The sequence below is a fragment of the Etheostoma spectabile genome, unplaced genomic scaffold (genome assembly GCF_008692095.1).
Source record: "Etheostoma spectabile isolate EspeVRDwgs_2016 unplaced genomic scaffold, UIUC_Espe_1.0 scaffold00569924, whole genome shotgun sequence".
NCBI classification, from domain to species: domain Eukaryota; kingdom Metazoa; phylum Chordata; class Actinopteri; order Perciformes; family Percidae; genus Etheostoma; species Etheostoma spectabile.
Window position 1 is genome coordinate 57 of NW_022605426.1, and position 12901 is coordinate 12957.

The 12901-nt window shown below is 43.4% G+C and overlaps 1 pseudogene; it reads left to right on the forward strand.

Moving 5' to 3' along the window:
- Positions 1 to 383: 383 nt before the first annotated feature.
- Positions 384 to 5523, forward strand: LOC116685523 (bile salt-activated lipase-like; annotated as a pseudogene).
- The last annotated feature ends 7378 nt before the right edge of the window (positions 5524 to 12901 follow it).

Genomic DNA, 12901 nt, shown 5'->3' on the forward strand with positions numbered 1-12901 from the left:
AGTAGAAAGACTAAAAACTGGAGAGTACTGGAGAGGCATCCGTCTGCCACAGCGCCAAAACTACTATTAGTTTGCCAAAACTACTACTTAGTTGTAGGCCCCTGTCATTTGTGTCATATGTCACTTTGTACTTGTTTTTCGTCTTTTTGTTAATTTTTGTTCCGTGTTGTTATGCCCCTCTTTGTAGTCGTTTAGTGTCTCTTTGTAGTTGTTGTGACTGTTTGTAGTTATTGTGTGTCCTCTTTTTTGGTTTTCTGAGGCTATTTGTAGTTGCTTTGTGTCTCTTTGCATCTTATCATAGTCGTGAGTCTCTTGGTGTCTCCTGTCAGCTGTTTTGCATCTCTTTACATCTTTATGTGTCCTCTGCATGTCCCATTTTGCAGGTGTACCCAATAGGTACATTCAGCAATCCATCCATGCTCTTTGACATTTGGTCATAATCCCATGAAGTACAAATAAACTTATCACACATGTTAATGAACTGTAGTTTTGAGCTACAACTGAGCTAAACATTCTTTACATGCAAACTTATAATTTGAATATATGCCAATTTCTTTCAGATCCCGTGTGAAAAAACTGTCTCTGTCTCCTGTTGTTTGATGGAGACTTCCTCCCTGATCAGCCTGGCAACTTGTTTCACAACGCCGCTGAAATTGATTACCTTGCAGGGGTTAACAACATGGATGGATATCTGTTCACCTCGAAGGACATCCTTCCCTTGGTGACAAGAATCAAGACACTCTAGTGGTAAGGCCCGATCAAGATGTTTTTTTTGGCCCACCGCTTTCAAAGTTAAAGTGAAATTTGGAAGCAAAGACAGCAGAGTGGCAGAGTCTTTTTCCATACAGAGCTCTCTGCCCTATTTTTCCCTGCAGAGAAGACATAAAGAGGCTCCTTGCTCATACACACCAAGAGACGGGGCAAGCTGGTTTGGAGATTGCCTTTGCTGGAATACTCGTCCAACTGGGGATCACACCCCCCAGAACACCATTAAGACAGCTGCTGTGGATATTGGGACTGACTACCTCTTCCTGGTTCCTACACACTGCCATCGTCCAGCATGCAGCTAATGCCAAGTGAGGCCAACTGCTTGATTTCTTTGCCTTCAAATATCTTTTAGTTGCTATTTTAAAGAAGAATGGCAGACTTTCATTGCAACCTCACCTTGCAATATTCTCAGAAGACTTTGAGACTTTGCCATCTTTCATAATGTGTTCAGACACTTAAAACCAATCTGAGCCTGTCAGTTGCAAAAACAGCACTTTTTAGTGGACCTACATTGATTTTTACTATTGCCCCTTAGGATTACCTGTAGCCCAGTTTGCAGCTGCCAGTTTACAATGCTCGCGCTCAATACTGGACCAATTTCAAAGGTTTTTGTTCACATTAGTCACTTAGACACACATGCATGGGAAAATAGGTTGAATAAGACTGATATTTCCATTTTAAAATACACTTTTTATACACAAGATTGTTTTTTTCTTTAGTGCCTTTGAACATTGAGGGCAAAGTTTTGTGACTGGCCATAACCAGATTGTTGCCAATTGTAATGCCAGACATACACCCACTAAACACACAGTGATGGTTTTTAACAGATCTGGCCGTACCTACTCCTACCTGCTGTCTGAGCCCAGTTTATTGGCTGGACCAGGCAAACCTACCACGACTGGGTGGGAGCCGATCACGCTGATGACCTGCAGTACGGTTTGGCAAACCCTTTACCACACCAAAAGCTTATGGGGACAGACAGAGAGACCTGTCTGGCTATATCATTGCCTACTGGACTAACTTTGCCAGAACTGGGTACAACCACTTTTCATGCATGTGATACTTGTAACTTTTTAACAGTTTGAGGATTATTTTACTACAAACTAAGGATCTTCCCTTCTACTACTTTTTTTTTTACAGAAACCCAAACAAAGAAACCTAAAGGTGCCTGTGACTTGGCTGAATTCACCAGCACTGGACAGCAGTTCCTGGACATCAATGCTAAGATGATGCCAGCTCCATTGGACAGGAAATGAGGCAGCGTTTTTTGTCCACCTTTGGACCAGCACCCTTCCCAGCCTCCCATCACATGCTCAGTGATGCATTTTTTTCATTAAAATACACCAATATACAAATAAAAGTGTGTACAAGAACCTCATGTTAAAAATAGAAATCAGGGTCAACTTGAATGCCTACCTAAAGTTGTAGCTTTTTATCACCAGTGGATGTTTGTTGACTTCAGCAAAAGAGTTTGTCTCATAATAAATAACAATAAGACGTGACACAATCTCCCACACACATCATATGAAGACTTTAACATACTGTAGCCATCCGCCCTCAATTCACATCCAAAAATTAAAGCTTAAATAAGGATGTTAATTGAATGTGACCCCAACACAAGCCAAATCAAGACTGAAAGCAACAACATTTTTCTCTGTTTTTTGATCTGTAAAAATCCAGATCTGCATTAACAAAAACGTTTGATACAGACATGGATTACATCTGCTGTAATCCATGTGTTTGACAATGTGCCACATGAGAGTGTAGTATTACTTTCTCCAAATCTACCTGCCGTGACATACCGATTTATATATCGTCTTAGTGAAAACATGCCTCTAGTGGGGTTTCTACTTTAAAGTGTTCATATTAGGCTTTTGGCTTTTTTCCCTTTCCTTTAGTGTGTTAAATATATTTTTGTGCTCGTTATAGGTGTACAAAGTGAAAAAGCCCAAAGTCTCCCCCAAGGACTTACCATCTCCAACAGAAAACCTGTTCACAAACTGCTCCAAACAGCTCTACTGTATCCAGCCTTTACTTCTGTGACAAACCGTGTCACTTTGTAACACGTGTTTATAATCTTTGCCTAGTTGCTAGCATGGCACGCCCTCATCCTCTAGTACTGACTGGCTAGTAGTCCTTACCTAGCTTCTGCACATCTGCAACTCTAAACAAAATTAGAACAAAGTGAGATGTCTCACTCTGTAGCTAAAACAGAGAGCTCAGCACACGGGTGAAAAGAGGAGCTATGGCCATGTGCAGTACAACAAAAGTATGGTGTTGTTTTAATGAACCCATGTAAACCTATTCTGACATTACCCTCCAATACAAGTATGAACCTGAATTTGGCATAATATGAGCTCCTATCTATTTGACACACTGCTGTACTTTGTCAAGAGGGAGGAGAAGGGAAACTTGTTAAGCATGCAGTTTTGTGTTAATTCATGCAGATAATTAGCGCATAACGCACTAATCTTCACACATACATTCACAAATTGTTATTTTTCTAAATTGCGTATGAGCATATGTAGTGTGATTAGGCTCCTGGCTTCTTACACTAAGGAGAAGGGCAAGGCTGGTTTGGCCAAAGCTTACTCCACATACACCTCCACCTGGAGCTCAAACCCCAGCAGGGAGACAGAGCTGAGAAAACACTAAGAAGACCAATGAGTTTAGAACAGACTTCCCTCGTCCTATTCAGGGATAACTTTTTATTTTAGGGCAAGTTGATTTCTCTGGTTATGTCCGCTAATTGGCCTGCATTTACCAACACTGCACTATAAATCCAATACACACTGATATGTGCAAAGCCAATATTACATTACAGTCTGAGATCTTGCATTACCTACAAGTGGCGCATGCAGCGCACGAATCAGGCCCAGGCATGTTACGTACAGGTTAAATATACAGGCTTGTATGGCCTTACCCTTCACATGTAAAACATATTAAACTAATAAATATTGTAATTGTTAGAGATTTTACTTTGCCTATAATGCTCAAATTTTTTATACTGCTCTTGTATTGTAGACTTATTGTGTTTCATTTGAACCTTGCCTGTCATTTTATATTGTTGTCTCACCCGTTCGAATGTAGCTGGCTTAACAGCGGGCTTCCTTATTTACTCAAATCCTATTGTGTGAGTGTCTATGCCCTCTTGAATTGAACTGATTGAATCTACTCCCCTCTGTTTTGTATGTGTGTATGTCCTTTTGAACTCAAATGTCATGGGTTTCTTAATTGTTGTGCTTTTAATTTGAAAACACTTGCAGCTGAGCCCTTCTGATCTAATGCCGTTGTGGTGTCTGAGCAATGCTGGATGATGTGCTGACAGGGATCCGCTTGACACTGTTTCTTGATTTAAAGGTTTTATATTGCATCAAATAATCAGCATCAATTTACAAGCTCTGCAGAAGCCTGGAGTGCTAACCCAATGAACACACTCTCTAGCTTTCAATCTTAGACATATGTCATATATAGGATCTATTTAGGTCACATGTTAGTTACATATAGGATTTGTTGCATGACAAACCAACAGAGATTGGAAGTAACGAGTACAAATACTTCGTTACTGTACTCAAGCATATTTTTCAGATATTTGTACTTTACTATTTATTTTTGTGGCGACTTTTTACTTTTACTCCTCACATTTTAAACACAAATATCGGTACTTTTCTACTCCTTACATTTGTCAAAAGTGACCCGTTACTTTAGTTTGTACAAAAGGTCGTCATGTCGGAGAATACGCGGACACGCGCCTCACACCGAGCGGGCGCGCCCACAGAGAGAAAGGATTCATAACAATCCGTGCGCAAGGATTTATAAACGTGAGCAAAATAGGAAAAATAATCTATATATATTCTTACCTTAATTATAACTGTCCCTCCTATTTGTACTACAGCACTTACTGTTAAAACATAAGTTTGGTGTTGGGAATAAAATATATTCATATCATGTGTGCTCATAAACGTCTTATATCACGTAGTGTATTATATTAATCATGTGTGTAATTCATTATATTGAGCTAAAGAGCAAAGCATTACACATAGTCTGCTTGGTTTTAGTGTGATAGTTTATAAAGTTTACGGTGAGCTTTGATAAGTTGTTTGTGGTACAATGTGTCCAACCATAGCTCTGCCGAGTGAGTCTAATTCTGATAGCAGGGCCAAGGGTGGTTAGGGACACGTCCTGTGTTTTGGTGAAGGTCCTCTCCAGTAGAAGTCTGAGACCTGTTATCTATTTTGCAGGCCAAGCTCTGCTACAGTAAACTACAGGTAGCAAAGCAAAAGCTAAACTTAACAAAAAGATGCTCAGTAACAAATGTCTGTCACAATGCCTGCTGATTCTAACCCATCCACCCTCCTCCCCCCCCACCCAGTCCACCCCTCCCCTTTCCCCTGTGATCCTACCCCCAGATCCCTCCTCCCTTCTCTGCTCCTCAGCAAGCCTATCCTCCTGCTTTCCCATCTCCCCAGGGATATTTTCCCCATCCAGAGGTCAGTTCAGGGTACATACAGGGGGGGCTGCCACCGTTTCAACGGACCCCAACCACTTCACAGAGTGGATGCTTCTTGTGCGGCGCCATAGACCACTGGAAAGCTGCCTGCCCACATGCTCAACCAATGCAGAGAGGGCGAGGCAGAGGAAACGGGTGGACACCAGGCCCCAAACCCCACCCTGGCTCCCAGCTACGGACACCCAGGCCATTATCCCCTGACACAGGAAGTGACCAGGCTCCAAGATGAAACCTACTGGGATTGACCTGCTCATTAAACTGTAGTGCAATCCTCTGCTCACCGAAGGTATTTCTCTCACTTTTCCTGATGGGACAGTTTTGAACTGTGGATGTGGGATGAAGGAGGGCAGTGGCTGTTGGCACCTGCCCTGGAGCTTACCGCAAAAGCTGACATTTATTGGCTCATCTGTTCCCTGAGAAACCCACTCACACTGGCATCCTGTCTGCCTACCTACAATGGAAACCCTGGATTTGCAGCCTCCATCCGTATGTACCACCTGCTGACCCTCCACACCTCACCCTCCATAGAGAGAAATGACCTTCTCTATTATAATGAGTTTTTGATAACCTATTTGGTAAACAGTGGGATTTAAAATCCACTAGCATCTATGCAGGTCCCCTAGGTGTAGCTGCTGAGTAGAACTCACCCATGAAAAAATGTCCTGGTATAAGATGTCAGGTAAATCTGTTTCCCCACATTACTCAGGCAATAACCCCAACATCAAGCTAGGAATTAGCCCAATGATTAAATCTGCAGTAGCTGCTGCCAAATTTTAGAAACACTCAAATTGACCTTGTTTTTCTACTCACCCAGCACTGACACATACTGCATCCCCACATGTTCCCGCCATATGTGCATGATACTGCTTTTTTGGAGAACTGTCGCATTTCCAGGTCACATGGCAGAGAAATGACTGATCACCCTGACGTGGCTGCCCTGGTGACCTCACTTCTGAATCCATGTGGAGGACTGGCTCCCCATATGTAGGTTGGTGCATTGAAAACCTGTCACATTTGAAATGAAAACTTTGCTACCCATCATACAGCCTCATACCCCCATTAAACCAGTGGCTATTGAAGGTATTTCTCACACATACCAGGCCTTGGCATGACTTGAGAAAAGTAAATGCTAATCTGGGAACACCGACGTGCCCCGTTCCAATCCCTATGCGGCCTCAACAAATTTGTTGCCTACACAAAATGGTTCACATGCATTGATCTGGCTAATGCTTTGTTCTGTCTCCTGTTAGACCCAGCGTGTCGTGAACGGTAAACATATACACTGACTCAGCATATGTGGTTGGGGCTTGTCACTTAAACCTCCCGCAATGGGTAAGAACAGGGTTTGTAACTGCATCAGGAGAAACAATTAGACATGAACAGGAAATTAAACTGTTATTGCATCGCTTACAAGAACCTGCAGGGGTGGCAGTGATTGAATGTAGGGGGCATACAGTGGGAAGTCAGAAAGAGCAGAAGGAATAGATGGCAGATGAAGCAGCTAAAGGAGTGCAGGATATGATAACCGTTTATGCAGACAACTAGTGTGCAGACCAGAGAATGAAACACAACACACACCAGACCCCCTAAAAGAACTACATTTGAAAGCTACCCCAGAAGAGAAAACATTGTGGAAAAACAGAGGAGCTAGAGAGGTGGACCGGTCCATTCGAGGTGACTGAACGCACCAGCCATGCAGTGAGACTATGCGGAAAGGGGAAACGTGGTATCGTTGGAGTCAGTGCCGCCAGCGGAGGAGCCAGGACGGACACTGAGAGAAGTGCAAGCCGCACTGGAAGGAGGCGCACAATCACCCTTCCGACAAAGAGACGAGCCAAAAGCAAAGGGACCAGCAAAGGGGCCGAATAATTCCCTCCCAAGCTCCAACTCCAGGTGATTATCCAATCCATGGTTGAAGAAAGAAGTGGACACAAGGTTGACGAAGAGTGAAGGTGAAAACGCCCAGGTTAGAGTTCTGAATCTGGTATAAAGGTATCCCAGTCAACAGTCAGAGATGAAATTCCATTCCCAAATGAAGCGTTTTGCATTGTTATTTGTAATATCTGTTGTAATGTGACTGTGATTCTGATTTTGTGTAGAGAATTTCCTGGATCTGTTCAGACCAAAATTGTAGCAACACCAACACCGAGACTCTTACTAAGCCCGTCAAAATCCTCCCACAACGAACCCAGAAGGTCCCGAGGTAGGTGAGATAGGGAGGCTCAAAAGCCACAGGTTAAAAGGAGGGCAAGGGCGAATAGGACTCATAAATGCAAAAACACCACGGCCTAAGCTTCCCTCGAACCCCTGTAATAGGAGCACGGGGGAGAAGACTTCTGAACTATTATGTTCTTCCTCAACACAATTTGCGAGCACCGTAATGATACCGCTAAATTCTTTTCTAATAGGAGGGTATGGGCTCATGATTGGTATGACTACCCAATGTATCTGGACGCTGTAGGCTACAAGAAGGTGGGGGCTGATTGGGGGGCTGAAGAGCAGGATGGCATTGAGCTGATGTAGGTGTTATTAATGATGATCTTTTAAATAAGATCAAAAGGGGGAGTGTAAACCTCCTTAATTATCCTGATGCTCTATGATTGAATTCCGGGACGCTTGTCATTTTGTTTTTGATCACTGAATAGGTATTCAATAAGGTGGTCTTGTAAGACCAAAGGGGGATTGTTGGAATAAAATATATTCATATCATGTGTGCTCATAAACGTCATTATATTCACGTAGTGTATTATATTAATCATGTGTGTTAAATTCATTATATTTGAGCTAAAGAGCAAAGCATTACACATAGTCTGCTTGGTTTTAGTGTGATAGTTTCATAAAGTTTACGGTGAGCTTTTGATAAGTTGTTTTGGTACAATGTGTCCAACCATAGCTCTGCCGAGTGAGTCTAATTCTGATAGCAGGGCCAAGGGTGGTTAGGGACACGTCCTGTGTTTGGGTGAAGTCCTCTCCAGTAGAATCTGAGACCTGTTTATCTATTTTGCAGGCCAAGCTCTGCTTGGCACTAACCTTCTGAAGACAAAACACAGCGCACAACATGTCATGTGGTAGCAAATGAACTGCCCCTGTGCACAAAAGATCATGCAGAAAGGAAAAGATTTAGACAAACTTAGGGAGAGCTATGGATGCATAATTCTCTTTAACCTTGTCTCTGGAATATTCCATGGTAATAAACGTTCTTTCATCCAACCTACGGACTTGAACCCTTCTTCCTGAAAGAATCTAGAAGGGCAGGATGTCGGCTCAACATTTTGGCGAGCCAGCGCAGGAGGAAGAGGTTCTATTGGACAAACAACCAGAACAAGACACTCTAATCATTCACCAAGGGTACCCACATAAAAAGGTAAGCAGAACCTGTTTATATCAAATCTGCTATATTGGAGAAAGCTAAATTGAATGTGTGAGGTCCTTGGTTCTGGTTGACAATTTAGAAAGGTATTTTGATTAATCTTGACATCAAGACATAGAGGTTGGACTGTAGGAACGTACCATATTGTGATTAATTTTGTTGTGGTAATATAAAGAAAGTCAGACTCAAGAGGTAGCACTTTAAAGAAAAAGTGTGAATGTGTAGTGTTGAAGTAAACATGAATGGCAGCACTATATTGGCTTAATAAGTGTGAAGAAGAGTCAGAGGCAAAAAGTAACGTCTCTAAAAATAGAGTCGTGAAAGGTAGTGACACTGAGGTGATCATGAAGGATAGCACTAACATTGACTATTTAGTGTGAAAGGTAGTCTCAAGTTTAAAATATTGTGTGAAATAAAAAACATAATAATAAATATATATATATATATATATATATTATATATATATATATATATATATATATATATAATTAAAATAAATTAATAAATTGGGAGTACTGGAGGCCCAAAGAGATCATATAATACCGGTGTAGGCTGCGGGTCCTATAAACCATGGAAAAACAAATGGAATTAATAAAGCGCGGAAGGGTAGATTAGACAGCTGAAAAAAAAACAGAAAAGGTTAAAGAGAAACCAAGACAGTGTTGTGGCCTCTCGTTCAGGATAACGCAGAGGACAACTACATTATGGGCACATTGTGGAAAGTAGAATAGATATAGACAGGAGGGAGAGGATGTAAGAAACAATTTGACTCAAAGGCTTTGATACCGCGATCAAAACTCAAGAAAAGGTAAAAGAATTAGAGCCCAGGGTCTGAAAAATTCATGAATTAGCATTAATGGGCAAAGTTGTGAGTCATCTCATGCCAGACAAAACTGAAAAAAAAACAAAAAAAAAAAACGGGGGAGTCCAGGGAGCAAAGGTCCGACGTTTTCAGAACAAGACAGAATCAGAACCCAGACATGACATTAAGCCTCTCTTATGTTGCTACATCCGACACTCAAACTGACGACCAAAGGCCCCCCAGACCCCCAGACTATAGCCAATAATAGATGTGATTGGCGGCACAGTTACTTTCTCCCTTGACTCAGGACCCAGAACCCGAGACAGACAGAGCCAAGCGCGCCCCCCAGCCCCTCCCCTCTCGGCTCCTCTCCTTCTGTAGAACAGGAACGCGCTCTCTCAGAGCAGCATGAGAATGCTTCATTCAGTCAGAGAATGAGGCGGAACAGCAGGAGGAATACAATAAACAGAGTAACACAGGCCACAAGCAGGGTAGGACACTCTGGAGGGAAGGAACAAGAAAGATTTAAGGGACAGGAAAGGAGAGAGAGGGAAAGAGATCAAGAGACAGGAGAAGCAAAAGGTAAGACAGGTAAGGGTCGCTGTAGAGTTTAAGGAAATTGGAGAGATAGCAGTGAATCGGAGGGAGAAACTGATAGCAATGGAAAAGGAAGTAGAGATGTGGGAGACTCAGAAAGTGGAGAATACAAAAAAAAGGGAATTGGATGGCAAGGAAGATGATATCAGGTACAAAGAGGTACTGCTCCCTGTAGATGCAGCTACTAAAGATGGCTTAAACACACCACATTACTACACCCGCTCACACATACGTGGAAACTCTGAACATTATCAACATGAGGCACAATAGAAAAATAAGCTATAATCGAACTTTAAGACAATAAGTCACTTTTCATGCCCCATTTATATCGAATTGCAGAGGTCATGAGGATAATTCATCCTCTGCCCCATTCCGCAGGAATACCTAGCTTCCCGTGGGACCCCAAAGTTGAACCTATGAAGTATTTAGCTGATTGTTATGACACATGGCTGCGTCAGACAAAAAATCCAGTGCAAAGGGCAATACATCTGTGTGGTTCAGGAAGGGGGTGTTTGCAGGGCTGCCATCAGAGGTGTGTGAAAAATTGGAAAAAAATCCTGATTTAGATAACGATTGTGACAATGCGGTGTGGCGGAAACATGTTAGACATCATTTAGACATTGCTACACGTAAGGCTGACAAAAACGGGAGTTAAAACACAGAGCTGCAGACACAGCTTTTGAAACTACAGTTAGCAGAAGCAAAAGCTAAACTTAACAAAAAGATGCTCAGTAACAAATGTCTGTCACAATGCCTGCTGATTCTAACCCATACCCTCCACCCCCTCCAGTCCACCCTCCCCTTTCCCTTGTGATCCTATCCCCCAGATCCCTCTCCCTTCTCTGCTCCTCAGCAAGCCTATCCTCCTGCTTCCCCATCTCCCCAGGGATATTTTTCCCATCCAGAGGTCAGTTCAGGGGTACATACAGGGGGGCTGCAACTCGTTTCAACGGACCCCAACCACTTCAACAGAGTGGATGCTTCTTGTGCGGCGCCATAGACCACTGGAAAGCTGCCTGCCCACATGCTCAACCAATGCAGAGAGGGCGAGGCAGAGAACAACGAGGTGGACACCAGGCCCCAAACCCCACCCTTGCTCCCAGCTACGGACACCCAGGCCAGTATCCCTGACACAGGAAGGTGACCAGGCTCCAAGATGAAACCTACTGGGATGTGACCTGCTCATTAAACTGTGAGTGTCAATCCTCTGCTCACCTAAGGTATTTCTCTCACTTTTCCTGATGGGACAGTTTTGAACTGTGGGATGTGGGATGAAGGAGGGCAGTGGCTGTTGGCACCTGCCCTGGAGCTTACCGCAAAAGCTGACATTTATTGGCTCATCTGTTCCCTGAGAACCCCACTCACACTGGCATCCTGTCTGCCTACCTACAATGGAAACCTGGATTTGCAGCCTCCATCCGTATGTACCACCTGCTGACCCTCCACACCTCACCCTCCATTATGACAGAGAAAATGACCTTCTCTATTATAATGAGTTTTCTGATAACCTATTTGGTAAACAGTGGGATTTAAAATCCACTAGCATCTATGCAGGTCCCCTAGGTGTAGCTGCTGAGGTAGAACTCACCCCTGAAAAATGTCCTGGTATAAGATGTCAGGTAAATCTGTTCCCCCACATTACTCAGGCAATAAACCCCAAAATCAAGCTAAGGAATTAGGCCCAATGATTAAATCTGCAGTAGCTGCCAAAAATGTAGAAACACTCAAATTGACCTTGTTTTCTACTCACCCAGCACTGACACATACTGCATCCACATGTTCCCGCCATATGTGCATGACTGCTTTTTTGGGAGAACTGTCTCATTCCAGGTCACATGGCAGAGAAATGACTGATCCCCCTGACGTGGCTGCCCTGGTGACCTCACTTCCTGAATCCATGTGGAGGACTGGCTCCACAGATGTAGGGTTGGTGCATTGAAAACCTGTCACATTTGAATGAAACCTTTGCTACCCATCAGACAGCCTCAGTACCCCATTAAACCAGTGGCTATTGAAGGTATTTCTCACACATAATACAAGGCCTATGGTGCATGACTTGAGAAAAGTAAATGCTAATCTGGGACACCCGACGTGCCCCGTTCCAATCCCTATGCGGCCTCAACAAATTTGTTGCCTACACAAAAAATGGTTCACATGCATTGATCTGGCTAATGCTTTGTTCTGTCTCCTGTTAGACCCAGCGTGTCGGTGACGGTAAACATATACACTGACTCAGCATATGTGGTTGGGGCTTGTCACTTAAACCTCCAGCAATGGGTAAGAACAGGGTTTGTAACTGGCATCGGAGAAACAATTAGACATGAACAGAATTAAACTGTTATTGCATCGCTTACAAGAACCTGCAGGGTGGCAGTGATTGAATGTAGGGGCATGACAGTGGGAAGTCAGAAGAGGCAGAAGGAATAGAATGGCAGATGAAGCAGCTAAAAGAGTGCAGGATATATACCGTTTATGCAGACAACTAGTGTGCAGAAGAGAATGAAACACACACACACCAGACACCCTAAAAGAACTCATTTGAAAGCTACCCCAGAAGAGAAAACATTGTGGAAAAACAGAGGAGCTAGAGAGGTGGAACCGGTCCATTCGAGGTGACTGAACGCACCAGCCATGCAGTGAGACTATGCGGAAGGGGGAACGTGTATCGTTGGAGTCAGTGCACGCCAGCGGAGGAGCCAGGACGGACACTGAGAGAAGTGCAAGCCGCACTGGAAGGAGGCGCACACATCCCTTCCGACAAAGAGACGAGCAAAAAGAGCAAAGGGACCAGCAAAGGGCAGAAGAATTCCATCCCAAGCTCCAACTCCAGGTGATTAGTCCAATCCATGGTTGA